The sequence below is a fragment of the Rhodamnia argentea genome, chromosome 10, assembly GCF_020921035.1.
Source record: "Rhodamnia argentea isolate NSW1041297 chromosome 10, ASM2092103v1, whole genome shotgun sequence".
Classification (NCBI taxonomy): Eukaryota; Viridiplantae; Streptophyta; class Magnoliopsida; order Myrtales; family Myrtaceae; genus Rhodamnia; species Rhodamnia argentea.
The window spans coordinates 2,462,128-2,487,935 of record NC_063159.1 but is presented as its reverse complement, the minus strand read 5'-3'; the positions used below and the strand labels follow the sequence as shown (position 1 = coordinate 2,487,935).

At 36.9% G+C, this 25,808-nt stretch overlaps 1 long non-coding RNA gene and 1 pseudogene across 1 annotated transcript; both read right to left on the bottom strand.

The window, feature by feature from the left end:
• Window positions 1–9,276: 9,276 nt before the first annotated feature.
• On the bottom strand, window positions 9,277–15,472 carry LOC115739881 (annotated as a pseudogene).
• A 1,690-nt stretch (window positions 15,473–17,162) lies between these two features.
• Window positions 17,163–17,814, bottom strand: LOC125312520. The gene is made up of 3 exons (XR_007196759.1): window positions 17,693–17,814; window positions 17,334–17,618; window positions 17,163–17,265 (listed from the first exon to the last, which is right to left on the bottom strand). It is a non-coding gene; the product is annotated as an uncharacterized LOC125312520 (long non-coding RNA).
• Between the last annotated feature and the right edge of the window lie 7,994 nt (window positions 17,815–25,808).

Below are 25,808 nucleotides of genomic sequence, written 5' to 3'. Positions count from 1 at the left end.
TTATTTTTACTGTGGCTAGCGAGGGTCGCGGCCACGAGTGATTACCCAGATTTGGGCAAGGCTACCTCGCTCGCGGTCGGCAAGATCGACATTGTTGGCTGCAGCCTAGGTCGGATGGACTCTATTTGACGAATGTCGACAAAATGTGAAAATATTTATGAATTAATTAACACGATTAAAATGTTTAGAAATAAATTGACACAAGATAAATAAAATTTAGAATTTTTTAGTAATATTCTTCGGAAATTGTGATACACCACCTTAAAAAAAATAAATGGATGATGATGGAGTGGGTCTAGATCGCCAAGGCCCCAAAAAAGCTTTATAAACCATTTATCTATTCACAGGATAAAATAGCGGTAGAATCTTCGAAAAACAACATTAGATTTCTTAGATTTCTCACTTAAGAAAACCAAATCTTTGGCCACAACTATTTTATTGTTCGTGGAAAAGGAAAGGAAGGATCCCCAATTCTTATATGGCTTTGGGTGTATCCTTGGGCCAATGATATCATCTGCCAGAATTTTGGTTCTTTCACCCTCTTTAAGAATTATTATTACCATGTTTTCTGGATGTCATGAAAGAGGATATTTTGTCTTGACTTTAATTAAATATAGAACGGCTGTTTCATTATCATGAAAATTTCTTATCAGTTTCCACATTCCACACTGAGCTTCCTTCATCTATTAGAACTGCTTATGTCGATTAGTTTTGATTATGTCCATAGTCTACTCGCACGGGCTTGTGCATCTTTGATCGGATTGATCGGTTTAACTTCAAATCGAACATTTCATAATGAATATGAAATTTTTATGATAACGTCCAGAGAGTGTAATTGTCAAATTCTCGCTCGTCTTTTTTAACCGAGAGGAGGGAAAAAAAAAGTAATACTAGGGGCTGGAGATGATGATTATTGTCAGTTTACCGGAACAAAATTTGTTGCGATATCTCCAAATGAAGAGAGTCATGACTGAAAATGCCTGTCCTCTTCAAGATGATAAGAATGATGGCCCCTCAAAAGTCAAAAGCAATACCAATTAGCCTAAAGCCAATGTTATTTTTCTCTTTTAGGTCTTGCGAACGAGTGCCTCTAGAGCACTTACCATATAAGTTTAATTAAAAATATTTCATTTTCAAGATAATATTTATACATAACACGAGAATAAAAATTTTAAAATTTGCTAATTACTTGCTTAATAAAATCATTTTGTTTTGTGCTTTTTACACTTGCATGTGTGGTCTTGACTAGTTTCCTATCGAAACGAACCCCATTAAAAAAAAACAAAGTCAAGAATTGACTAAGGTTTCGTTTGTTTCGTGAAAAATAAATGATTTGAAAAATTATTTCCTAAAACCGATCATTTATATCGCTTGAGATAATTAGTCAATGGAAAATAATTTCATTATCAACAATAGTTTATATCTAAATATTTCCATAGATTGTGAAAATATTTTTCATTCATTCATTCTTGTAAGTGATACAAGTGATTATTTTTAACAAGATATTTTTCAAATCATCCTTTTTTTACCGAAACAAACGCAACCTAAGTCATAGATTAGAGTTACCACCACACTAACTATAGTACATATCGTCTCTCTATTTTGAGTGAATTTTATTTTTGATCTATTAATTGGTCTAGCATAGTTAAGCTACAGACAGGCTCTCCAACCTAGCGGGGATGGAGCAACATAAGTTTTGCATGTTATTACTCTTAGGTTTAGCGTAAGGGCCGGCACAATCTCTTAGTCAACCTATAGTGAAGACCAATTGATGAACATTGATTTATACATTAATTATCAAAGAATATTCCTTCGAAAATAACCTTGGATTCATTTAAAACGTTAGCAAAACTAGAAGAATATGGTCCATGAGTTCCTTTTACTGCAACTATCTTTCTATTTAATTTGGCTTTGAATTGTCCAGGGATTCTTTTAAATGGAAAATCATAGAGTTACCTTATTGTGATTGAAATTTCATGTATTGATTCTTGAATAGTTACTATGGTAGAACATTCATGTGGTGGTGAGACTAAAAAGCTGCTCAAGAGGCTTGCTGAGGTGACTCTGGGCCTGACCGTTTTCATCTCTGTCATTCTACCAATGAGAGTTATTCTTAATCCATGTTTCAAGTTTAGGCCTGTATTGAAATCCGAGCCGACTGAAACTCCCATGCTTGGTTGGATAGGCGTGGCGCTTACTAAGGGTTTGGTTCAGCTTTTCCAAAATCGATTGGAGCCCCAAAGCCCCTTGGGAAAAATGCAGAGCGTTTGGCAACAATTTTCAAACGGCTTTGTGATGAAAGTTGGCCTTGGGAATGTTGGTCGGGCCTAGCTTTCAGCATTTGGTCATATGTTGAGATAGGATTTTTTCTTTCAAAGCTATCCTCAATTTTTCTTTCAAATTCCGATTTCATCCCTCATTTTTTTTATTAAAAATAAAAATTTTTAAAAAAAGAAAATGAAACCCTAGGTTGTTAGGTGGCCAAATCTGGCTCTCTAGCAGCCACGGCCGGGGCAGCCAGGGCCATGAAACCCCAGCAACTACCGCTTGGGGTCGCCTTGCCGTCGCCTAGGCCATACGACCCCGGCAATGGTAGCCTGGGGTCGCTCGACCCAGGCAACGACAGCCTAGGTCGCGCGACCTTAAGCCTCATCGCCGAGGTCGTGCAACCTTGGTGGGGGCCTCTTAGGGTCCCACGGCCCGGATGACCATCGCTAGGGGTTGCTCGACCCACGGCGGCCTTGCTCGACGACCACGGCCACCGGATCCGGCTCGCTGGCGACCGCCGGCCTTTGCCCAAGGTTTGATTTTTCTTTTTTAATTTATTTAATTATATTTTACTTAAATAGAAATATCATAAGAAAGTTCATTTACAATTTTTTTTTGGCCAAACACTAATTAGGCTAAAATTGCTTTTCAAAGTATTTTTTATCAAACGATATTTGCATTTTTTCAATGCCTCTTAGGCTAAAGGTACTTGCATTTCTCCAAAGCCCATTTGTAAAGTCGAACCGAACCAAACCCATCCTAAGTAAATGTTGACTTGCACTTTTCTCTAAGCAAATAACTGTTTTTAATTTATTTTAAATGTTTCATTTCTGAATTTTTTAGATGGAAAATCATAACTTGAAGTAGTAAAATAACTGTTTTCGCCGTGCTCCTCGCGAAGTTGCAATTAATAAGGCTGTTTTGGAGTTATAATTGAATTCAGAAAGAAGCAACAGGTTTCTCAAAGATGAAACTTTGCATTTTGTCCTCATTAAAGCTATCCTTATGGGATTGTATTTACGCCCATTGGACTCTTCGAAATAGGCTGACTGATTGCATAGATGCCAAAGTTGCCACTTTGGCTAGGTGTTCTGGTTCCAGGATCAAGTGATCCGATTCTCGATTCCTAGGTGGACCGAACCGAAATGAGAATTGATCATCTCTAATGCAGATCTAGTGATCCATTCTTGATTCGAACCATATCCAACCAATACCCAACCCAACCCAACCCATATTCCTAAAAACTTTCAAATTTACTCAAATCTAGGAAAACTCATAAGTCCAAAATGAGTGAGCGTGAGATCGAGTGAAGGCGAGAGCGATGGGTTGGGTCTCGATAAATTGTAAATCCATTTATGACCTATTTAATACTTATATTATGTTTAAAATCATATAATAACTCATCTTATCATGGATGGATTAAGAAATGAGTTTATGATTTATTTTAACATATCTAGTTCTGGCTATGTTGCCAATGATCAAGGAGAATACTTAAGAAAAGCAATTTTGTCAAGAAAGGAGAAGGAAGATTATTTCATACATGATAGATAGATTCAACTAGGGATGTGCAAGAGAACTCGGGAAATCTGCAGAATATGTAGAATTTGCATGGGTGGGATCATTGTGATTTTAGCATCGAGAGTGCATGGTAAATTACAAGGTTTAGGACTATACATTTTTATATCCACCTCATACTCTAAACATGTCGTGTATATAATTTCTTATAATGCTTAAATTATACATCTATATATACATGTGAAATCTACAAAATTAATAAGTGACATTAAGATAGCTAAATAGAATCTAGGGTTAATACTACGAAAAATATCAAATTGGTATATATGTAACAAATTTACCCAAAACTAATTTTTGGATCACTAAGAACCCCAAACTAGATTTATCCCAAATTTAATTTTTTAGTCTCCAAAATCCCAAAACGGGTACACGTACGATACTTTACCATATGTTAGCTTTTGTCAAATTTTACTGTAAAATTGTTTAGCTAGATGACATATGGTAATAACACAGTTATTTTTTTTTTTCAGTTGACCTATCAAGTAGAATGGCAAATCTATGTCACCTATGCTTTTCACGAAAGAAGGGTAATAGTTTTCCGATCATTAGGCTTTACAAACCAAACTCCACCACCAGTAGAAAGTCTGCGATATGCCCATAAATTTATCTATGCATCTCCCGAATTTTACACGGACTTACCAGATCAAGTCGATTATTTGTCATGTGTCATCCAGCTCAATAATTTCAGGATCAATTTGATGGAAGTTAATGAAGGGTAAATGTGTCACTCATGTACCACTTTGGGGTTTTAGTTACTAAAATATTAGTTTGGAGTAAATTTATCACATATGTATCGGTTTGGGGATTTTAGTAACCCAAAATTTAGTTTGCCGTAATTTTGTCATTGGTATATTAGTTTATGGTTTTCGTCGTATTTACTTAGTAAATATTAAGACTATTGACAATCTGTTACCATAATATTCCATTAGCATATCGGTATGATATGTCCTATTACATAAAATATTACGCTGGCAACACTTCATGTCATCTAAGCATTGAGGTGGCTTATCCTAATATTTGATATCTCCGAGCAACAAAAGCTATAAAATATTGCCTTCCAAATGGTACAATTAGTCAAAAGTCACAATGGTGCCAAAGGGATCAAATTCTCCGGAAAGAGTTGTGTCATTACAAACGGGAAGAGCAGAAGTGAGAGCATTTGATTTAATCACAAACTCAGCAAAATCATAAATAATGACGTGATCCGACCATTGTGTTGAGAAATTGGTTGCGCTAATACACTTTTTGCTCTATAATATGGAGCTAGAACATTTTACCAATGGGTGCATTAAAATAGTTTGGAGAAATTTGATTTTAGACTAATTAAGCTTATTTCTTCACTATATTCATCTCTAGAAAGTACATCACGTCTTAGAAATCCTACTAAAACTCTAAGCAAAATTCAAAATCTAGAGGCAAACACGCAGCATGATATAAGCTATAATAAGTCAAAGAAAGTTGATATTTCTAAAGAAAAAGATATGATAAGCGAAACGAAATGTAAAAGTCAGTGGGGCCATTTGACCCCACCGCTGATGCCTTGGGCCTTCACTGCAATCATACACTCATTTGACATGAAACAATATTGTACTCTTTTTTTTTTTTTAAAGTTATACGGGGCCACCTTTCTTCTTTCTGAAAAAAAAAAAAAAAATATTACAGCTAAAAAATAAATGCGACTCTGAAAACAAATGAAAAATAATTTTAGGAGTTTGTGTTACTTTATCTTGTTACTTTACCCATGAGTCTTGTTCTAATTTCTTCTCTACTATAGTAGAAATTTGAGGCTTATTTTATCTTATTAGTGTTGATAGATAGATGACATCAAAATAATATTATTCAAAACATCGGATAACCTCTTTTGATAAATACATGGGCAAGTCAGCCTGATCGGATGTCGACGCACTTGCCCAAGCCTGGAAAAAGTTCCCCGAGGCAAAAGAGTTTGGCCAACGGGCGAGACTGTTTTGCCACCCGCTTATTGATCAAATTTTTTATAACGTTTTATGCGATATTAACTAAATAAAAAATATTTCGACACAAATAAATGTATCCAACCGGTGATAGAGGCTTACAATGATTTTTGTTTTAAAATTTGAATTTCGATTTTATCCAACTGTAAAAAAAGATGAAAACCCATAAAATATGTGCATATATTTCTGAACACTAAGAGAAATCTTTATTTTGGCAACAAACAAAACACATATGTGGCTCATACTCAACCCCTACCCTAAGATATAGAGGCTGTTTTTTGTTTTATTATTTTTCGTTTTTTGTGTGTTGAAGGATGGATCTATAAATGTTTTGTAGTACACTCACCCTTCTTTTCTAGTTAAATAGCAGTACACTTCCGTCAGTACAAATTCCCTATTCTTTGGTGGAAAAACAAGATTGGACTCATGGATAAACTCGGAAAAAGATTAGACTGGATTTATAAAGGCATATAGGATTTTTGATATCCAAAGTTTAGGCGTTATATTTTTTGAATAACAAACTTATTAAATTAATGCAAATTTTAAAAAATATTTAAATATAAATAATATCAGAATTCTTAATAAATAATAATTCATAACATAAAAAATAATAGTTTCGTTTCTATTTTTTTCTATTTATATATTTATATTTTTTTTCCTATTGTATAATATAAATTCAATACATAGTTATATTTTATTAGTAATTATATTTATTACATATTTAAGGTATTTTAGTATTTTAGATATATGAGTATATTTTTACTATTTAATGAAATTTTATTAGAGAATGATGAATGGGAGGAAGAAATAAAAAAGAAAAGAATTTTAAAAAAGAGCGGGAAAAAAAAAAAAGCAAATAAAATTGAAGTGTCTGCAAGAGATTCTTACCACATGCATCTGTGCAATTTTTATGTTCATTTACACTCATTTACCGTTGATACCGAAAAATGGATAAAAATAAAATGTGAAAATATTCGGTTTTACTATCGCCATTCACCAAAAGTGGATATGATATATCAAAATCCCTTGGAAATCTAGACGAGGGTGGTCACCCTGTTTAAGAAACAGACTTCCAACTAACGTCGCTCTTTTTCTCAATCAATGATCGTGCTTGTGGAGCCGAAAGAAAGAAACAAAAAAGAAAAAAAATTATGCCAATCCAATAAGATAACATCATTCATTTTTCAGCGAACCAATCGACGACGGATCTAATCGGAAAAGGCTCAAAAGCAGCAAAGATTACCAAATCCATTGACTTAATAACACGAAAAGTAATGTCTACTCGAGAGTCCCCGAGTACATAAACTCGCAGGCGCGTTCACAAAAAGGATGGTTCACCTTCTTCCCAAATCCATAAAACTAAAGCAAAGTACTTCCTCCTCTCCCACTCACACTCCACTCTACGGTCTCCCCCACATGGTGCGCACCCTGCACTCCGTGGGCCCCACTCTTTCCCCGAGATGACTTGACGTGGACCGGGCCCCACTACTCAATCATGCTGCTGCGGGGGGTGTCGCGGTGGGGGCCCGAACGAACATGGTGCGTCCACGGTGGACGTGGGAAGGTGTCGGTCGTAAAGAATTGGTATGGGGAATTGATATGGATCGATCGTGCTACACAATATCTGAACGGATTTGCCCGCCTCGTTCAACACCCGAGTTCGGATTTGGATCGGTGCACTGGGGGGTGGGGGACACTGCCTTTGAGTCCACCCTTTGGGAGCACAGACCCGTTTCTATAAAGATCTGAAATTGTGCCCACTATGCTATACTTGCTCCAATTTTTTTTGGGATGATATTAAGAACCTAAATTTAAATCCGTATGACATATTTACTTTACGTTTTTTTTTGTGACACAAAAAATTCCAGAGTTCTACTTGTGTGACACATTTATAAAAAAAAAACTCAAAATTTGTAGGCCTGTGATATATTTATCTTATAAACGGGTAAAAGTTTAGGATTTTTGTTATTACCGAAGAAAGTTTGGGATAATGTGTCACATTGGTGTCGGTTTGGGATAAACATGTCACACGGATACAAATTTAGGATTTTTGTTGTTACCATAAAAAGTTAATGATAAATGTATCACAATGAGCATAGTTTAGAGTTTTTGCTGGCTTTGACTTATATTAAATTATGGAACAGAAGCTAGATCATTGCATTGTGATATTCTCTTTTGCCTTTTGTTCCTTTGGACGAGCCATTCAGTTGCGGTGCAGCTTTTGTCCTCTCGCTTTCCCCGAAAAGCAAAAGAAACCAACTTGTCTGAACGGTTAGAGTTTGAATCTTTTCACGAACTCGATATTGGAAATTCGCGAATCTAGAAATTCATTTCGGACAATTGAACCTTCTCGAACTTATTTGATGGACGAAGGGGAGATCCTTTTGAACAACCTGTTATAATAGGAAATCCTTATATCTTGAAATTAATTCATCAGGTTGATGTTAAAATACACGGACGTTCCAAATACCGAATCCAAATGAAAGGTCAGATGTACAAGGGCCGATGGAGAACGTATGGCGAATGGGGGCAACGCATCCATGTGCTCACTTGATTACAGTCCCTAAACTTTCATTACTGGTCTTGAACGAACAGTTAGATTCGACCTCGCTTTTGAGTTCGAATCTTTTGTACTTTGACCATTTTGCTTGGACGCTTGAGATAAAAATCTTTGCCCATTAACAAAGAAAGATGCATCGACTTTTAAAGATTTTCACCCTAAGGTTTTTAACTCTACGTATACAACTTTACATCCTAACATTAGTTAGTAGTGCCTCTTTATTTACAGAAATGCCATTTTTCATTTCCAAAATATTTCCCCCCCTCCAAATACCAAATTCCGATTTCCACCCACCACCCAAAGCCCCTCAAATCGAGGGGGAAGAAAGTGGTGGACGGTGCACCGTGTTGGGCTGGTGGTCGTAGATTGCTGCGGGCAGAGGATGGCACAGTTGACGGTGGTGGGTGGTGAGCAAGAGATTAGTTTTTTTTTTTTTTTTAAGGATTTGAAATATTGGGGAATTTCCAATGGGGTCATTTGGTCTTTTAATGATGGGTTGTTGTTGTTGTTGTTGTAGTATTTTCTTTTTTATCCAAAGAAAATTGTATTCATCACTCAAATTGATAAAAAAGAAGTAGTAGGTAAACTTCATAGCAAAACAAATCAAACCATAGTAGAGCCCAAAATATTGCAAAACAAAACCAAATCCAGAAAACAAGAAAGTTAACCGTACGCTCCTTCCACAAGAATGAATATGTCAAGCAAAATAATCAAGGGTCTATCATTGGATTTCGTATATTTGTCGGTGATTGAACACGCACTGAAAATCCTTCTCTAGTAATTACGGCGTTGCCATGTCGGTGTATGCCTTGGTTCGACTTCGTCCACACCATTGTTGGACGGAGAGAATCAAAACATATTGAACAAACACAAATCTAATATTTGTAAGAGCAAATCTTTCTATTTCAGCGGAACGCCGGAGTTCCTGTGATCTCCATTGAAGCTGGAGACATGAGACTTGTACACGGACTTAGCACCGGGGCATCGAATCCCTGAAAGAAAATTTACTAAAACTAAATCGGGAGAGTTCAAACTCTCGAATCTAGAACTAAATCGGGAGACAAGAGCTCTCACATCTAGTTAAGAAGAGAAGAAGAAACAAGAACAAAACGAGAAGTCACAAAAAAAATCAACAAGAGAGGGAGGGGAGGGTGAAACTAACTCAAACTCTCACCCCATGGCTTTGAAGAACGCGATGGAGAGAGAAGAGAGAGAGGGAAGCGGGAGAGATAGAAAGTAGAATGCACAATTACCATGATGGGCTATTTTTGACAGGCATGAATAATGCATTTCCAAAGTAGTAGAGTTATGGAAGTGGTCATGAGGTAAAAGATGCATGTTTTTTGGTAGTTACTCTAGATCTAATTAGGAGACAATATTTTCTAAAGCTAATTAACTTGTTTTTATTTGTTTGCTAATAATATAGATGTTTTAAGAGATTATATCGTGTTTCCAGCAGAAGTGGAATGTGTGTCTGTTTTTTTTTCTTTTTCCGATCTTTGTGCACTATCAATTATGAAATGAACTATGCAATATACTCAATTCTCTATATAATTTATCAGAAACAGTTTCATCTTTGTCCTCGTTCATGCCCTTCAGATATTTTCGAGATACATTTTCATATTTTTCGTAATACTAACAATTGTAATTAATACACTCAGTTAAGAAAATCATGAATTAGAACTTGTATCTTTTAAAAATCAATTAATGACAGTAAAAAATAGACTCATTTAATGATACAATACAAGTTCATAATTTTATATTTTATATGTCACGGGAAGTGAGAGGGAATAGAGCTTTGTGAAGATGTGGCTCACTTACAAAACTCCATTTTACCCACTTTGACATTATATATATATATATATATATATATATATATATATATATATATATATATAGAGTTTTGATTGAAATAAGGTTTAATACCATGAAAAACTCGTACACTTGTGATAAATTTATCATCCGTTAGGTTTCGTTAAATTGGGTTAATATGAGAAAATATCTCAAATGGGTATACCCGTGACAAATGGAGGGTAAAATCTGCAATTGGTACATCCGTCAACCGCCACGTGTCATCTAACTCAGCAATTTGACTATAAAATTTAATTGAAACTAATGATGGTGATGCGGAGCATCCGATTACACTACAAAAAAAAAAAAAAAAGGATTTAGCCACGGAATTTGCCACAAAAAGTTTGGCAAAATTCGTCGCTAAATGAAGTTGCCACGAAAATAGCGACGAAAAAAGAAAACTTTCGTCGCTAAATTGCGACAAAAAATATTTGTTGCAAAATTAGTCGCTAATTTGCGACAACACCATTCGTGGAAAATTTCATCGCTAATCTGCGACGAGGATATTCGTGGAAAAATTCGTCGCAAATTTGCGACAAAAATATTCATGGCAAAGTTAGTCGCTATTTTGCGACGAAAACATTCATGGCAAAAATCGTCGCTAATTTGTGAGGAGATTATTTGTGGCAAAATTTATCGCTGTTTTGCGACGAAAATATTCGTGGCCAAAGGTTGTCTCTAATTTGCAACAAAATTATTCGTGGTAAATTTCATCGCTAATTTGCGACGAAATTTTTCGCGGCCAATTTCGTCTCTAATTTTCAGATTTGTCACAAAAGTAGCAACGAAAAAATTTTCGTCGCCAAGTCGAAATAAAAAAATTTAGAGACGGAAAATTGAATTTTCGTTGCTAAATTGAAAATTCATCGCTAATTTGCCACGAATTTTGTTGTGGAAAATGTCGTCGTTGATTAGCGATGAATAGTTTCCCTGGCAATTTCATTGCTAATTAGTGACGAAGGTTTAGTGACGGCTTTTTCCACGAAAAAATTTCATGGCTAAAGTATTTTGCGACGAAAATAGCAACGAAATTTATTTCGTCGGCAATTATGCGTGATGAAATTTAGCGACGAAAGAGGTTACTTCCGTCACTAAATTGCGACAAAAATAGAGATTCGTCGCTAATTTATGGGAAAAATTGTTGCCGATTTGGGCGAATTTTTTCATTGCAAAAGTTGAATTTGAAATAATTTAGCGACAAAATTAACGACGACATTTTTTGGGCGACGATTTTTGTATTTATTCTTTATTGACGAATAGTCTAGCGACGAAATTTTATTAATTTTTTAATCTTCTCTAGCGATGAATTTTACGATGATCGGGCACAAGCCGAATTTTCTGATCTTATGAAAAAAATAATTTCTTTTATTTTTCGATTTTAAATATAATTAAAAGTGGCAATTTGGAAGAGTTGGCATTCTAATCAGATTTCTCCACTAAACCCGTCTTCCTATCCTTTAAAACACCTTTGGACCATGTCATAACAACATTCTCTAATTTGTTCTTTCTATCTGCTGCATTCTCTTCAGATCTGATGCAATTCTCATTTCCACTAGCTTTAGTCTTCTCCGTGTCCAATGAGAACTTCAAATTTAGGGACAGATCATGGATATCCCTCAAGGAATCACTTGGAAAATCAGATTCTGAATTTTCAAGACCATCCTCACTTCTTTGCCACTGTGGATGCCTGGGCTTGCATTTTCAAGACCATCTTCACTTCTTTGCTACCGTGGATGCCTGGGCTTGCAACTTGCTATGCGAGAGAGATAAGTCTTGCAATGCTCTGACCATGAAAATAGGTGAATATTCTTTGGTCCATTATGTCGGCACCTAGCCTACAGCTATTTACCCGCCACCAGCTTTAGAAGAGCATCAACAATCAACTCGCGATCATGGGGATCAATAAGAAAGCCATTGTCAAGAACCTACACTTTTTTTCCTTTCGATCAGTTTGACGGACTATGGAGATCTATTACCAAGAATAATTTAAGATATGCATAGAAAATTTGTTTAAAAAATACTGATTGATAAGGCATACCCTCCGAATATCAACCGGACCTCCATTTTTTGTGGCGACCATTGGCAAACCATAAGCTGCTGCCTGTTTTTCTATAACCAATGGGCTTACGGGTGAGTTAGCTCCAGCTACGACAAGAGCTAAAGGCTTTCATTGAGCATTAGCCAGATCTCCACTCAAGGTCAACGTCATTGACAACGCTGAATTAATGGCATCCTGCAAAATAGCATGAAAATTAATATTGTTCTAGACCATCTAGGAGAATTTTAAAAAATTATTTAAACCAATATAAACAAGAAAAGCATTAGTATTTCCTCATCTTCCGACAAGTAAGAAGAGAAGATTCATTAGTCGTGCACCGGGGTGTATGAGCCGATTGAAAAAAATTAAAGAACACAATCCCATGTAGCATGTCGTATTAAATAATTAAGGGCGCGTTAGGTCTAGTTGGATAGATTCAAATATCTCATAACTGGTGTTTGGTGGCACATTGTAGGTTAGATTAAAGTGTCCAGATCGTAGGTATGGGATTGTACTTACCATCCCGAAAAGATCTTAATTTAAACGGGAAGCTCCTCCCTCCCTCCCTCCCTCTCTCTCTCTCTCTCTCTCTCTCTCCCTTAACCCCCCCCAAAAAAACCCAAAAGTTATGGCATTGTACTTACCATATTGAGAAAATCTTGATTTAAACAGGGGAAAAAACTAAAAATAAAAGAAGAACGAACAGTTTACAGCATCGGGATAGTTGCCTAATCTCCCCTCTCTCCTGCTCACAGCATCGGGATAGTTGCCTAAGCTCCCCTCCCTCCCTCTCACAGCATCGGGATAGTTGCTTAATCTGCTCACTCCCCTCGAGCCAACCTCCCTCTCCCTCTCTCGGATGGCCAAACAGGACCGAAGTTACAATTGTTCTTTATCGAGATCCACAACATGTGTGGGGGATGGTGCAAACACTACAGCAGAGACGATTGCAAAGTTATAGACCTTGGGCATATGATTGCCCAAGATTAGGGCTATTTATTTTATTTTTAAAGTTTTTACCCAATTGTATTATATTCCCCACCAAACACCCTAAGAAAAAGGACATGTCTCTTTTTAACCTTTTATCTAGTATCGCCCTAAAGAATGGTAGAATATATGAAATACGGGGGATTCCTTATTCAATCCAATTGTATCCCAAATCCGACTGCATTTCTAGACATATAATCACAGCTAACGGAAAACAGGGTAGCATTGTGATTGTTAACATTTGTAGGGATCTTGCCATCTTATACATTGGAAGCCTATATTCAGCATTTTCTCAAATAAGAAGATATGTATCCAAGTACCAAGCAAGAGCTGACTGTTTAAATCAATTAGATATTAAGACAAAATATAAGAAAGGCATCAAGGAGATGTGGAATCCGGTTGAGAATTGCTTTCTTGGAGCACTTTGTAAGATTAATCTGGAGCAAAGTCCGGGTATAATCTGATCGTTAACGCAGTTTATGAGAAATCGATGTCAGATATGTCTACAAATCTTTGGAGATGATCTCACAGGATACTATTACACCAAATTTTACATTCCTTTAGTTAGGTTCGCACAATCCGAAAGAGTACTAAAATCGCTCAGGACATTATATTAGTCCCGAATCCGGTTTCAACCAGATTTCCAATCCCAAACCTTCTGATGGTCTTAATCTTAGTATGATTTTATCTAGCATGGGAAGTTTGCCTATCATAGCCAATGAACTGCCAAGACATGATAATGATCGAAGTAATTAACGCGGTAATGCCGGACAAAGTCAAAGTTGGAAAGCGGATTACACACCTTTAAAGCAAGTGCCAATAGAGAATGAACAGATTCTAAATGTTGCTGAGCTGCAGAAGTGTGTTCAACGATTCCTTTCTGGAATGTAATATCTACTTGCTCAAACATAGCTTTACAAAACATCTCAAAAGCGAGGATCACCGAAGCTTCCAAAGTAGACTTTAATGCATCCCGCATGACATTCATCATTTCATGCAATCATATAAGAATCTCAAGACATGAATGCATATAACTAACTTGGGTAATAAACTAATGTGCAAAATGTACAAACCTCACAATAAGTAGAAGCAAAAGGAAAAAGAGCAAGGAGGAGGAGGGATATAAGCAAAAGGCCAAAAAACTTTTTTCTTACAAATAGAAGCTACAAAAAGACCTTGCTGATGAAAAAGAAAATGATTTCTCGGGAGCAAAGAAAACAAGAATCAAGCACTCATAAAATGAACAAGCACAAATATTCATTTAAGAAAAAGAAGTTGCGAAACTCCTTTGCTTCAATTAATGCACAAAGACGTACTAAAGCCTCATTCGCTTTTGCAAATGAGTGCATAGTAAAGTTTTAATTATCTTCTTTAATGGGCTTGGATCTTGCATGCCTTAGAGAATTTCCCTATAAAGACAATTTGGTCAAACTTATACTAACCTGAATAACTTGCCCGCCAGAAGTTTGGAACTGTGCCGGGATTTGTCGGGTGATTGTGGCTTCAAGTTTTGAATTAATTGATTTCTCTAGTTGACTAACAGCTTTATCGCCAACTCCTCTATGGATCATAAGAAATAGAAGAATCATAATAAGAAAAGGAGAAATCAAAATAAAGGAGATCTCCTGCTAAGAGAGAATTAAACTTTTACCTGGAAGGACTCCGAAAGAGCTCAAGATACTGTCTTCTCAACGGTTGGCATGATGGCATGAACTACGGATGCTTCAACAATAGCCAATTCCTTTTTCACAATTTTGTCCAGAATGGCTGGCATATCCCCGATCATCAAGTTATTAAGCAAATCTATTATTTGCTGCATACGATCCCGCTCCAAGAATCGACCGTTGATCATGGGGATCAATAAGAAGGCCATTGTCAAGAACCCGCACTTTTTTTCCTTTCGATCAGTTTGATAGACTATGGAGATCTATTACCAAGAATAATTTAATATATCCATAGAAAATTTGTTTAAAAAATACTGATTGATAAGGCATGCCCTCTAAATATCAACCGGACCTCCATTTTTTTGTGGCGACCATTGGCAAATCATAAGTTACTTGCTGTTTGACAAAAGAGAGAGGGACTATTATCATATAACGGCTTGAGAAGATTAACACTTCACGAAGTAACACGCACCTCTATTAAAGTAAAGCCCAAATGGTTCAATGAAAGATGGATTGATGAAAACACGGTGCAAAAGAATCGGATCAATAGTGTCATTCAGTAGAAAATTGAACACGCATGCAAGTGGGCACTGCCGAACGTCTAGACTAAATGTTGACTAAATTGGACTGTGGCATATAATGTTGACTAAATTGAAATTTATAACAGCACAAAACCGTATCGCAGCAATGGAAATACATATGTAATGCAGGAAGCAAATAACCTAAATGTTCTCCTTAGAGTGAGGGCACACGGAATAAACAGAGGCCTCAAGACCTTCAAACGTGTGCCGTTTTGCACCAATAATGGCATCCCACACCTGCATTTTCAATTAAAAAATAAGAAATAAATTAAAAGAACAAGAAGCCTCCCCTGCTTTGGAAACTTCTTCATGTGAGATGATGGAAAACCTTGATTGTTTTGTCATCACCACAGGTTATAACACGTAGTTGTTTATTGGGTTGCGCAAATGCAAGATCATTCACTCCACCAACATGAGCATCAATGCATGCAGAATAATGACGCTCATTTCCGAAGTTAGAAATAGTGAAAATACAGCAAAACTAGCTAAGCCGGTACTAGCAAGTGTAGATAGATTAAGGACTCTATGTACCTCTAGATGCTGCCGCACTTCATTATTTCCATGGAAAGAAAACAACTGCACAATGTGCAAAGAGTACACGACTCTCGTTGAGGAAAGAGAAAAGCACATGAGCAGTGCTCCATTTACCCTTGAAAATACGTCGTCTTTTATTGGTTTATAGTTCCAATTTACCAAGTAGCGAACCATCTAGGCCCTACATGATGCGATTTACGGATACACTAGGGTCTTTAACTAGAATTGCCTATACTCCTTAGCACGAATTCCATTTTCACTTCTCAAATTGAACTACAACTTCCGTGGCTTTTCTTGTCAACTTACTAAAGCATCACATAGACATACGAATGTATGCATGAGACCTTTAGGAATGACCCCGCATGCAAAAGAACAGAGATTACTTCAAAATAGGGAATTACGTTAAATCACTAACATTCCTATAAAAGGAAGGGAAAAACAAAAAAGGCACACGATACAGAGTGTCTCATAGTTACCCCAAAACATTGCTGTTCATCCAAGTATTAGACGGACAATATCATCATCATCATCAGCAATCTCATCATCATTGTGCCGCTCATCATTGTGCCCATCACCTATTTGATTAGTGGGAGGTACAGGAGGAACCCGATCTTGATTTAGGTTGAGGTGTTGCAAGACCAATTGCATTTGAGACTCCAGAGATTTATGTCGCTCATTGACCACTCTCATTTCCTCATCCTTCTGTGACATTTGTTCTTTGACCACTCTTATTTCTTCGTCCTTCTCTACAAGTAAATGTCTCGGTTGGGTCATTTCTTGGGTCACTTGTTCATCAAGTCGCGTCCTCCTTGAAATAGCCGCATTGGAGGATGAATTTGCTGCGATCTTTGCTGTGTATACCCTTGACAAGGATCCCATCCCAAATATTTTCCCCCTTTTCATCCCACCCGATGCCTCCACCCATAATGCCATATTGTCAACCGCTAGCTCAAACGCAGCCCCACTATCACCACCACTACCCATACTCATTAAAAGCTCGTCATATTTTTCCTACATCAACAAAATAGATATGAAAATAAAATAACTTCATATATATAACTACTATAAATATTGAAAGCACTGATGGTTTTCATTCCAGTTTCCCTAAAGTCAAAAGTATAACCTTATGTACCTTAATAGCTTTTGCTCGGTCGCTAGTCCATGTCTTATCTTTCTTTTGAAATGTGCGTTCAAATGTAGCTGTATATGTCGGTTCCGTCCCTACTTCATTTGCCTAGAAAATTGAAACATAAATGAGTAATTGAATTAAATTAACTTACAACATGTTAATTAGACTTATACCATTCTTTTTTTATGCTCCCCAATGTTGATAGAACCCCCTGCATATGTCGCAGACCCTTCAATAGAACTAGAAGCTCGATTCTTCTCGTTCTATTCACTCCTTTGCGTATTCTTTTCACTTTCCCAAATTCTCTTTATTTCTATCCAATCGTCACCAGTAATGAAATCTAGCTTCCCTTGACTTCTCTTTGCTTTATTCATCACATTTCATATATGATTGCCGGCTTTCTTCTTAAAAATTCTTCTAACTTCATCCTCTTCCGTTTCATCCCAACCGAACTTCCGCTGTAATCAATAGAAAAACAACCGATCATTTACATCGAACTCGGTTTGTGAGAAAATAGAAAGATAAGATTTACCTTGAACTCATTCCACCACAAATCCTTTACTTGTTTTGGCGCGCTGCTGTAACTATTCCACGGCCCCTTCCAATAGTTATTCACTATTTTATTAAGTTGCCTCACAACGTACGTAGCGTCCGTGAATCCGCAAACAGGTTAGAGTGTTGACATCCATATCTAAAATCCAAACAAAGGGATGACCCTACATATTACATATATACTAAAAAAAAATGAAGTACTCACGAATCTCCATATGAGCATATGATGAATCGGCTATCTTCTTCACCTCCCTTATCATTCAAGTGTTGCATGGAAGGTGGAACCGAAGGAGATGGAACCGAAGGAGATTAACTTCGCATGTGTCCAGGTTGTTCCCTAATATGCTCTTGAGGGACGGAGGAAGGGCCAATGTGTCCATGTTGTCCATCAACATGTAGTTGTTAAGGGTTTAGGGAAGGGGAAGGGGAAGAGGAATCGAATGGGGACGAGGAAGGGGAAGGGGAGGGGGAAGGGGCTAGTCTTCCTTGTGAAACTACGCCACGCATGTGACCTCTATGTTTATACTGACAAGTAGGAAGGTTAGACAAATAGTAGCAAAAATAAGAACATGTAGCAGGGACACATAATGACGGGACACATAATGACATACATCATGAAGCTTACCATTTTGTTTCGGAGAGCAAATGAAACTTGAGAAAATGAAAGAAAATTGTATCACCTCTGATAAATAGCAATCTCTGGCATCGAAGGAACCTATTGAAATCTTGTCCACATCAGATTCCACGAAAAAATAAATGGAGCATATACATGACAAGTCAAATTACTGGCACACATTCTAAAGCATCACAGATAGAGATTGTCTTCATTTGAACTTAAGGAACATCTTAAGAAAACAACACATCGCGCAATAGAATCCAAAGAGTCCTAAACTAAAGGAAGAAACTATATTACATTGAAACCCAATTTAGCTGCTGAGGATAGCAATTACAAAATTCAGCAACCGTCGCGTTGGTGAACATGGATTCGCAGTGTCATATGTTTTGCATAATAGAAACTGAAACAAATGGAGCTGGACCAGACCTTACATATTCCTAGAAAAATACTTGAAACATCTTAAAAATCTTCTATTCTATTTTTTTCATTATTCAGAATCTAGACAAGAGAACCAACGAACCCAGAGGCAAGACTACTTGAAAATTCTACCTTCACAAAAATTAATAAATGGCTAAAAAGAATCCAACCAAGCTCTACATACTACGTAGTCAGCAACCAATCGAAACCATGATGAGCACGATTATACATAAAATTCAAGCCGCAAATTGAAAAAGGAAAAAAAAACCATGCTATCAGCATATGAACGACTTGTTCAAAGAACAAAACAAAACCAACATAAACCAATTGAAATCCTACCTTCCCATTAATTTACTCAAGAAACCTCTTTGCAAACAAGAATTGAAGCCGCGAAGAGTTAGGAAAATAATTGACAGAAAGTTCTTCAAGTAGCAAGTCTTAAGCGGCTAACCCTTCTCGGAGATTTTGACGACTCACGGTGATTCTTAGTCTACCCATTCCATTACTTATACCCAAGTCCATTTGTTCCAATAATAAAAGTTGAGTAAGAATAGAGGGCTCAAAGAAGTGGTACCCTAATATCCCTCTCGCTTTGCGACTCTCTCTCGACGCCGCTCCCTCGGTGCATCTCGCGGTCTCATCTCTCGCCTCCCTCTCTTGCTCTGTCTTTTGGCCGATTGTGTCCGCAATCGCATCTCACCAAGGTAAATACTCAAGATGCCCTCTACGTGTTCGCTTGTTTGTGTGGAAAAATGGGGATGAAAGAGAAACAGAGAGATCAAAACATATTGGGTGTGGGATACTCCCATGAGGAATCCAATTCATGGTCCAAAGCGGACGATTTCTAGAGGTGGAGATTTCTGCACAAAAGTCGGCATATGACTTGGCTACTGGCAAGGATGCTAAGAGAGAAATCCCAAAACGACCGGTAGACAAATCCAGAAATAGATCGAAACATATTGGCAAATGAATCCAGAAACATAGAGAGAGAGAGAGAGAGAGAGAGAGAGAGAGAGAGAGAGAGAGAGAGAAAATAGGTGTCTACCTTAGAACTCGTTCGTAGCAAATCACGGCGAAGCCGGACCAAAGATGCAGCAATCGTGACTGTACGGAGCTCGAGAGACGACGAGGAAAGACGTGAAATGAAGGTTGAGGGAGCTTCCTTCTCGCGTGTGCTTCGAGCTCGCAGATTTCGATCTCGGAGTTTTGATGTTGTCTTGGAGGGGATTTCGATCTCGGAGGTTTGATTTGGGCGTGCTCAGAGAGTGAGGTCAAAGAGTGAGGGCGTGCTCAGAGAGTGAGGGCGTAAGATTTGGGTGTCCTCAGAGAGTGAGGTCAAAGAGTTGAAGGCGTGCCCGGAGGGCGTGCTCGGAGAGTGAGTTCAAAGAGTGAGGGCATACTCGGAGAGTGAGATCAGAGAGTGAGGGCGTGCTAATTAAGTTTGCGACGAAAGGAGTCCGTTGCTAATTAGCGACGACTTAAAATTTCGTCGCTAATTAGCGACCACATTTGCGACGAAAATATTTTTGTCGCTAATTAGCAACGCGTTTTGCGACAAATAATTTTGCGACGAACACTTTTCTTCGCCAATTAGCAACGGCAACCATATTCATCGCTAATTTTGCGACCAACGAATTTTTTGTCGCTAATTACCAACGCATTTTGCGACAGACTAGCAAGTTTCATAAGGTCAGTCATTATTGTCGTGGCTAATTTCGTCGCTAATTTTGCGACGACATTAGCCATAGATTTTTAAGAGGACAAAAATAAATTTTGCGACGAATAATTTTTTGTCGCTAACTAGTGACAAATTTAGCGACGAATATTTTTGCAATGAAATTTGCGACGGACTTGTAATTTCACAATTCCATGGACGAAAATAAATTTTGTGACGAATTGGTATTTGTCACCAATTGGCAATGAGTTTAGCGACGAATATATTTGCGACGACATTAGCTATGAACTCCTGATTTCACAACTCGGAAAATCAATTTTTGCGACGAATAATTTTTTGTTGCTAATTAGCTACCAAATTAGCTGATGTAGAACAACCGACGTGTGATTTTTTTTCGAAAAACGTGATTGTCAGAAATCAGGTATATTTCAATGATTTGGGGCTGGTGAGCTTGGATTGCGCTCAAATTTGGTGGGCTGAAGCGAAATGGCCTTTTGATCAATACTCACGGGTTTACTATGATGTACGATTGATTTTCGCATTTCGGAGTCGTTTAGATAGGTTTTCGGCCAGTTTTTCAATTTTAGGAAATTTAGTGATATAGATAATCGCAATATTTGATTTGGATTCTATTTGATTAGATTAGATTTGATTCGTTTAATGTTATCTTTCAGTAATTTTAATTTCTATAGGAGTCCTATCTATATAATGGACGTCCGCCCTATGTAATTTTTACGTTAGCATTCTATCAAATTCAGTTTATCCTTTGGAAAGAATTTCCTATTATGTCTTCCACTGCGTCATTAGCGACGAATAATTTTGCGACGAAAGTGGTGACAAATTTTTAAGAGAACGAAAATAAATTTTTTGACGAATAATTTTTTGTCGCTAACTAGTGACAAATTTAGTGACGAATATTTTTGTCACGAAATTTGTGACGGACTTGTAATTTCACAACTCCACGGACGAAAATAAATTTTGCTACGAATGGGTATTTGTCATTAATTAGCGACGAGTTTAGCGACGAATATGTTTACGACGACATTAGCGACAAACTCCTGATTTCACAACTCTGAAAATCAATTTTTGCGGCGAATAATTTTTTGTCGCCAATTAGCCACCAAATTAGTGATGAATAATTTAGTGACGAAGTTTTCAGAGTGCGAAAATAAATTTTGCGACGAATAAGTTTTTGTTGTCAACTAGTGACAAATTTAGCGACGAATATGTTTGCGACGAAATTAGCGACGAACTTATGATTTCACAATTCCGCGGCAAAAATTAATTTTGCAATGACTGATTTTTTCTATCCAAGTAGCAACCAAATTAGCGATGAATAATTTTGCGAAGAAAGTAGCGATGAATTTTAACAACAACTATAATAATAACAATAATAATGATAATAACAACAACAATAATAATAGTAATAATTACACAAAATTAGTAAAAAGTCTAAAAAATCCTCATCTTCATCTTCACCTTCGTCTTCGTCTTCGTCTTGATCTTGATCTTCTTCAGGAGCATCATCTTCATCCTTTATCTCAAAATCAGATTCTTCAACACCTTCTGCATTTGATTCGCAAATTTCAGTTGGATCTACATCTATCACTGCTCCACATGGATCTCGTAAAGTTGGAATATTAAACTCCTCGGTTTCAACCGTGTTACAAACTTCCTCTTACTGATATGCTGCATCCTTCCAGTGCTCTTCGATTTTTCTTCGTGCTTTGGTTTGACTTACAGCCCTCCAATCGGCTTTGTCACGTTTCAAACTAGGATATGATGCATAATATACTTGAATTGCTTGTTGTGCCAAGACAAATGGTTCATATTTCATATACCTTTTTTTGTGATTTACTTCAACCAAATTAAACTTCGTATGCACCTTCATTCCTCTGACAAGGTCAAATCACATGCACTTAAATAACACAACTCGCATTAATGGACCAGGGTACTCTATCTCTATGATTTCATCCAACAAGCCATAAAAATCATCTTTTGCACTACCACCATTGGATGACTGAACACACACCACTATTCATTGTGGCTTTTCCCATTCCATACTCTCGGGTGTGAAAATTATACCCATTTATAAAATATGCTGGCTAAGTTCATACCCTTGGTTGTGGACCCCATGACAAATGATATAGTAATCCTTGCTCTTCAACTTGATCATGATTACTGTGAACCTAAAGTCACACACGCAAAGTCAATAATATATATTTTAATTAATGATATATAAAATATTAATAACTTGCTTTTCGTCCATAGGCAACAACTTACGTATGTTTTGAACCATGCTGCAAATTCTTCATCGCATAAATGGTCAAACTCATTTAGTGGTAGTCTATACATTGAAGTTTGGAAAATCCTATTAACAAATACCACAATGAAATTAGTAAATGTTTGACACACAATAAATATATTTGCAAAAGTACACTTACTCGAAGTATGGCTCTACTTCGGATAGTTCAAGCAAAATATATGTATGGGCTGCCCGCCATTCTTCGTCTGTTAAATAATGAAACTTACATGCGCCACTTGGTCGATCAAGATAATTGAAAATAGAGAATGATTTGAAATTAGGATCAATGGGGCCCTCATCATTTCTTCATGCTCTTCGTCTCTTGCACTGCACGTGCGGTTCAAAATAATATGATGCAAATGTTTCACTTCTTCCACAATATATGCATTACAAATTGAAGCTTCAACACATGCCTTGTTCTGCACCTTTTTTTTCAAATGATATAAGAACCTAATTGCAATAGGAAGAAGTTTTTCAAAACATAATAAGTAATAAAGTAATTTCAAATTTATTAAAAAGGATATTTTACCTCTCAAATGGATACATCCAAGTAAATTGGATGGGACCTGCAACTTTGACCTCATAAGGCAAGTGAACTAAGAGATGCTCCATTGAATCAAAGAATGATGGGGGAAATATCCTTTCTAAGTTGCAAAGAATGATTGAAATATCTCTCTCTAGTTTCTCCATATGTGATGTTTTTAACTCTGTGATGGCGCCCCATACAAAGTTTGGTAGAAGTTCCTTGAAAGCTATTGGAATTAGTCTTTCCATAAAAATGTGACAATCATGGCTCTTCAAACTTGACAACTTGCATTCATTCAAATCAACACATCTCCCGATGGTCGAAGCATATCCATCGGGAAATCGCATAGATTTCAACTATTGAAAAACCCGTCTCTGCTCCCTATCCAATATGTAAACTGCTTTTGGTTTTGGTCCCCTACCACTTGCATCCACATCTAGTGCTGGCCAATCACAAATATCCCTCATATCTTTTCTTGTATTCAAGTTATCTTTTGTTTTTCCAATGACATCCATCACAAGACTTATGACATTGTCGAAAACATTCTTTTCTATGTGCATGACATCAAGATTATGATGAATAAGATGGGTCTTCTAATATGATAGATCCCAAAATATACTGCGTTTAGTCCATTTATGCGTGCTTCCGTACGCAATAGTTGTGCCATGGGGGTTTTCAATAACAGTTGGAAAGTCATGCACTCGTTCCCAAATTTGATCATCAGTCAACCTCAATGGTGGGGGTGTTCTTTCAACCCTATTCTTGATGAACTCTTTTTTATTCCTTCGGAATGTATGATTTATCGACAAAAATTATCTGTGATACTCAAAATAGCTGGCCTTCTTACCGTGTTTTAATCTGAATGACTTTGATCTCTCCATAAATATTGGATATTCTAAGATCCCAGCTATACTCCATCCAGATAACATTCCACAAGTTGGAAAATCATTTATCGTCCAAAGAAGAGCAGCCTTCATTACAAATATTTGATCGGTAGAAACATCATACGTAAGAACACCTTCATCCCATAGGCGACGTAACTCTGCAATCAATGGTTACATATAAACATCTATCAACTTTTTTGGATTTTACGGGCCAGGCATGATCAATGTCAAAAACATATAAGGTATCTTCGGGTGGAAGATTGTATGGAGTTAAGATAACTGGCCAACATGAATAACTTTTTCCTAATTTCCCAAATGGGGCAAATCCATCAGCACAGAGACCTAACTTGATATTTCGAGGTTCCATCGCAAACTCGGGATATATTATATCAAAATGTTTCCATGCATCTGCATCCGAAAGATGGCACATCAAACCCTCTTCTGTTTCATGATTTGCATGCCAAGTTATGTGTTCAGCGGTGGCTTGAGACGCATAAAGCCTTTGCAATCTAGGGATTAAGGGCAGATAAAACATTTGCTTGCATGGTCTACGCTTTTGATTACAACCTTGTCTCCTGCTAATCTTGTACTTGGGTTGGCTACGTAATTTGCAAGATTCTGCATTTTCATCACCCCCCAATATAACATACAACCCCTACTACATACATCAATCCTTATAACTGGAAGGCCTAAGTTATCCACTAGCTTCTTCATGACGTAAAAATCACTTGACATGATGTTATCACGAGGCATTGCTTCCCGCATTACTTCAGCAAAAGAGTTGAAGCAATTCTCGGAGACATTATGTTCCCCTTGATATTTAACAGTCTTGATGTCACCGATAACTTAGTGTGGCTGTCACAACCTGCCCATAAAGGTTCTTCTGCTGCTTTCAAAACTTCCCATAATTGATTGGATGGAAAATTTTCACTATACACGTTGTCATCAACACTTGTTACTCCTATCTCTTCGAATTGTAATGCATAACTAGTACCCACTTGTTCAAGTGTAGGAGCAAAATTAGTACTTGCATGGTTCGATTCCGAAACGAAATTCGACCAGGCTGCATCAATGACCATCATCTGGTATGGGTTCAATTGGTTATAATAGCTACATTGTTCCCCAATTGAAAATTGGTCACTTTTTCGATATTCTTCATCGGATATAAATGGTTCATTATGGCAAGTTCAATTATAGTAGTTCGGAGTAAACCCAAATCTACAAAGATGTTCTTTAACTTTATCACACACATGAAATTTACCATTACTGCACTTTTTACACGGACACCTTAACTTATTTCCATCTATGAACTCAAATTTACTACTAGTAAAGTGCAAAAACTGTTCCAACCCAATAGGAAACTCATCGGTCAATCCTTGACGTCCAGGTAAGTTCTTATTATACATCCAAGCCCTGTCTCTTTGCATTGTGTCTGCATAAAAATTCAAAAATCTCATAACATATTAAAAATATCATATGTATTGTTTAATATTCTTAATTAAAATCATGAAATTCTAACAATGAAAATTCTGTTTGGAACAAAATAATTACTTTGACTGAAATTGGGAAAAATGAAGAAATTACCATGTCAAGAAGACTTACCTAAGTATTTGACAGAAATCTTTGTAGTAGAAAGTGGTCAATTTGATGAGAATTACAACGCTCACTTGGAT